The sequence below is a fragment of the Magnolia sinica genome, chromosome 12 (genome assembly GCF_029962835.1).
Source record: "Magnolia sinica isolate HGM2019 chromosome 12, MsV1, whole genome shotgun sequence".
Lineage (NCBI taxonomy): Eukaryota > Viridiplantae > Streptophyta > Magnoliopsida > Magnoliales > Magnoliaceae > Magnolia > Magnolia sinica.
The window spans coordinates 55123395-55129045 of NC_080584.1; positions in this window are offsets into that span (position 1 = coordinate 55123395).

The following is a 5651-nucleotide window of genomic DNA, read 5'->3' on the forward strand; positions in this document are numbered from 1 at the left end:
GTATATCCTCTCTCATCTGGTGGGGCCCACAGTGATGTGTGTGAGTCATCCAGAATTAATTATACTAAGAAATACTTCTAATGCTGAACTCCAACCAACCCAGAAATTTGGGTGGGCTGGAATTTGGCATTGAGCCCAATAATTGTTGCCTATAGATGTTCTTTGGGGCAATATGGCCCACTAGATTTGAGGAGGATTTATGTCAGTATCTTATCATCTTAATTTTTATTTTTTTGGGCTTAATTAGTGTATGATTAAAGGCCCATCCCAAATAGGATTCTTCTTGGGCTAGTCTCTTAGTTAAGTAAGGGCCTTATAGCCTTGGTTGGGCTGGAACTTTTGATAGGCTCATTGAACCCTTGGGTCCTATATTTACCATGTCATTGTAATGGGCCTTATGGGCTAAATACTCAAGTAGTTGGGCCCTTGTTTGCCCACTATAATAAATCCATACTTGGGCCGAGATGTGAGGCCCAACTTACATGTGTTAAAAATTTAAGAATTTTCCATATGTTGGGATAATGGGCTGCCCATTAGGCCTACCACAATGAATGAACCTATGACCCTTATGGTTGGGCCCTAACCTTGCTTAAGGGCCCACCAGGTTGCCTTTATTTTTGGGCTTAGTGTATGGCCCACTAGGCCATGGGTTGATTGTGCCTTGGACCTTTCTTTGCTTATATAGTAGGCTACCTTTTGGGACCCAGTTGAGGTTGGATGTCCTCCTTGGTGGCCCTAAGGTAGGCCCATAGAGGCCCTTATAGGTGGTTAAAGGCCCACCTTGGGCCTGGCTAGGACCGTTCCTCCTTAGGATTTTGACTCTCTTAGTTTGTGGGTCATCCCAAAGTACTAGGCTCCCACTAGAGGACTTCTCTTCTTCTTAGAATACCTGTCGATGTGCCTAGGTCTTGACCCTCCTTGGGACAGACGATTTCATATTCCTCAGGTAGCACACTTACATCGTTGCAACCCATATGCATCATCTGTATGAATTGATTGCATTGTATAGTGGTCATTCAGGGATGGAGTTTCTTCCCTTTTGCACATTGAGTGCCTGAAACTTGTGCATGATTTGTGTGTGCGACTCATGCATTGGCATCGCATTTCATGAGGATACCGCCCTTGCTTCATCAGGGCCTTGCCTTCACAGGGACATTTGTGGATGGCCGCATATGTGGACACCGGAAATATTACTTGAGCATACTGGGTGCGTAGGATGCCCATGGGTGAGATTCCCAAAACTTCCATGGTACCAAGGATCTGCTCCAACGCCGTGACCGGGTGGAATACATGAGCGCACGAGGGCCTTATACCGTTAGGCCGCGACTCCCACTGTCGTGTAGTCGGTTGGATAGGGGTGTGGCCTTACCTGCCTGGTGTGAGGAGGCATTGCTAGGCTGAGTCTGACCAGCTCGTAAATGGGTCCGCTACCTTCAGGCCTTGTTGGTGATTAGTTGTCCACAGGCGGGTAGTGAGGTCTCTTACGCTCGTTTGACTGTGCGGGATCTGCAGAGCGGCAGTCATTCAGCAGTGTAATGGACCCCGGTGATTTCCTTATGATTGAAAATGTACTTGACTTATGGTTTTGAGCTTTGCCATCACTTACATCGCATTAGCATTGGCAAGCCCCCCTTTCATACATTGCCTTGGTATGACACTCATTACTTATTGCATCGCATTCATGGTAAGCCTTGGTAAGACTAGTGATATGTTCATTGATTATGCTTCTCTCCTTATACCTCCTACTATTCTTCTGTGCACCATTGTCACACACTTACACCACCCTCTAAGCTTCTATAAGCTTATGCACGATTGATACGTGCAGGAGACTCTAGGTAGGCGCCGTAGCAGCAGAGCATGGAGTAGAGTTGAGCAGTGAGGACTCCAGTGTTGCTGATTTCTCTCTCTTTTCCTTTTATTCTCATGTATGTCCTTTTGGACCTTTTGGATGATTGTAAAAGTTTAAATTTTTAGTGGATTTTGTGATGTGTGCCTTTGTTATTCTCAGATGTACTTGCTGTGATCTTGAGTATGCTCGCATTGGAAGTGATTATATTGTTATGAAAATCCTCCTTGTAGGATCCCAGGATCGGAAAGCTCAGCAGACGGACGAGTCACTTCAGAAGTATCGAGCAGAAGCCACATCCGTGGAGCAGTCAGACTGGCAGATTGGTTCCGATGGTGGATTACGCTTTAGAGGCCGGTTGTGTGTCCCAGATGTGTCAGAGTTGCGTCATGATTTGATGACCGAGGCACACCGATCGAGACTTACTATCCACCCGGGCTCCACGAAGATGTATCGTGATATGAGGAGGCAGTACTTCTGGCAGGGGATGAAACGCCAGATTGCGAGTTTTGTGGCCGAGTGTGACACATGCCAACGTGTCAAGGCCGATCATCAGAGACCCCCTGGTCCCCAGCTGTTGAGCGTTCCAGAGTGGAAGTGGGAGGATGTATCGATGGACTGCATCGCAGTTTACCGAGGACTCGGGCGGTCACGATACCATCCGGGTTATCGTCGATCGTCGACGAAGTCGGCTCATTTCATTCCGATGCTGCTTCCTGGTCTATGGACCGGTTAGCGAGGATATTCATTGAGGAGATAGTGAGGCGCACGGCATCCCGGTTTGATCGTTTGCACCGAGACTCGATTTACGTCTCAGTTTTGGAGGAGTTTTCAACAGGCATTGGGGGTCACTTTGCATCTCAGCACCGCTTATCATCCGCAGACAGATGGGCAGACCGAAAGGGTCAACCAGATCCTTGAGGATATGCTCAGGGCTTGTGTGATCGACTTTGCGGGCAGTTGGGACGAGCATATGCGCCTCGCCGAGTTCGCATACAATAACAGCTATCAGGCGACTATCGGCATGGCTCCTTTTGAAGCACTTTATGGCAGACCGTGCAGATCTCCTAGTTGTTGGACCGAGGTTGGAGAGCGTCGTCTCTTAGGTCCCGAGCTTGTGCTGCAGACGTCAGAGGTTATTGATGTTATCAGGCAGAGGATGCGCACAGCCCAGAGCCGGCAGAAGAGTTTTGCTGATCGTCGGCGTCGACCCCTCGAGTTCGCAGTCAGGGACATGGTGTATCTCAAGGTCTCGCCTATGAAGGGCGTGGTTCGCTTTGGTGTGAAGGGCAAGCTTGCCCCGAGATTCATCGGACCTTTTGAGATTACCGAGCGCGTGGGCGCTGTGGCCTATAGGCTTGCCTTACCTCCTGAGTTGTCTGCAATCCACGACGTGTTTCATGTTTCTATGTTGCGGAGATGTGGGTCGGACACTATTCCTGTGATTGATTGGCAGCCACTTGAGGTCCGTGAGGATGCTTCTTATATTGAGCAGCCGATTCGTATCCTTGATCGGAAGGAGCAGGTCCTCAGGACCAAGGTCATTCCCTTAGTGAAGGTGCAATGGGGTCATCATTCTGAGGCCGAGGCGTCTTGGGAACGTGAGGCCGAGATTAGAGAGCGTTATCCCCATTTGTTTGATGATTGATTGATATATGATTGTTTGTATTGCCTTCCTTATATGATGATTGCTATATGATGGTGGTGTTTTGTCTTTTATTTTGTCTAAGATTGTTTAATTTCGAGGACGAAATTTCTTTGTTGGTGGGGAGGGTTGTGAGACCCGACCCGAGTTCGCATGTGTGCATGTGTGTGTGTGAGTATGCATTCCGTCCATCTTGATCCCGCGGTCCTACCGGTCGAATCCCGGCGACCCGTGACCCTTGGATAGTGTTTGCGGTCATCCGTGAGCCCAGTCATGAAGACCCGACTCGGATCGAGTTGAGACCTATACCATTGTGACCGCATCGTCGTTGCGATTCCAACGACGCGTCTTGTGCATTCATCCGACTTATAGATCAAAAGTTGTGAGCATTTCATCATGTGGCTCACTTTTTGTACAAAAGCATATGGACCACTCTCAGGCACAAGTTCCCATGCACACCACCCACACACACTACAATTCCCATGGAATAAACACTACCCATCCTAAACACTACCCACACCTAACCTACCCTAGCAAGCATTGTTTGTATCACCATAGGTTATGATTTCTTTCTCTAACCAAGGAGGGAGAGTAATGATGACTCCCCTACAACCTTTCCTTTCTCTCTCTCCTCCTTCATTCTCTCATTTTCCTCTTTCATGGAAGAATTTCCAGCCCTCCCTCTCCCAATTTCCAGCAACTTTCCCTTCCTTTCTTCCTCCATCTAGCCATCACAAACTCATCTTGACCATTGAACCTTTAAGCTTGGAGCTTGGAGTACCTAGTGTTGGTGGTAGCTTGAAGATTCAAGGTGGGTGATTATAATTGTTGATCTTATTTTCTAACCTTTGATCTTTTTTCTTTCTAGATGGATCATATGGGACCCACCAATCCATGGTGGGGATCCCATTTGATCCCATGGATGTGGCCCTTTGGCCCATCCTACATGCATGTCATGATCCATGATGAGGCCATTCTCCATGGACCCCATCATGATGTATTTTATAATCCACTCCATCTTAAGGTCATCTAGACCCTAAGGATCATGTTGGGATGGCATCCCAACCATCCATAACAATTATATATCATGCATGTAGTGATTTTATGTTGCATGTAAAATCAATGTAGTTGTATGGGTATGATTCACTCTTGGGAGGGCCCACTAGTGGCGGGGCCCTACCCCCATGGCCGGATTACTCTCTTTCCTTCTTTTCTTTCTCTGATGTATGGATGATAGTGTGTGTGTGGCCCATTTATAGTGGGCCTTGGATGTCCCAAAATAAATAAAAATAAAAATCCAGCAAGGTGGGATGCTCTTATCACCTAACTCCATGATCATCGGACACCTTAATCAAATGCATGCAAGTGTCCTAGTTCTAGTATGTGATCTGGACTTATGTGGGGCCCACTGAGGAAGGCTACACACCCTTTTTATGGCTGGGATTATTGAGATATAAGCTGATGTGTCCAGCCATGTATTGCTGTCCAAAAACTTGGACTGTTGCATGGATTGTCATGTTCAATCTTTGGCATGGATTTTTGGATCATGATTGTCATTATTTTCTTTACAAGTATGGAGTATAATGAGAAGGTGTGGACCCCACCATGAGGTGTGATGGGTCATACCTCAGATGGTCCATGATATGGTACCCAAAAAGGAGGCCCATAGGGGTGGGCGGTCCACCTTGTTGGGCTGTCCAACCCACATGTATGGAGGGAAAACATACACTTCAGCTTGGTTTCTCTGAAGGATGGGCCACTTTTATGGACCCCACCTTACTTTATTTTATGAAGAAAATACTAAACCTCCATTTTTCCCCTCTTGGATGAAGGTTGGGCCCACCTTATTGGGTAAACAATGCATGGACAGCAACATCCCTTCCTGGACAGATTGAAATTCCTAATTTAATTAAAATATTTATGAGTATCCAAAAATCATAAAATTTTACAGAGAGGTGGTTCACTTATAGTAGGACCCACCTACAAAATTTTGGGGCCAATGGACACCTGTACACACCATGGTGGTGGCTGGACTGGCCCATTACAATACGGTGTCCAGATCAGTCCGATTTTTAGGACAGATTGATTTCTTTAAATAAATTAAAATATTTATATATGTCTAAAAATTCTGAAATTTTGTGGAGATATGTTCCACCCATT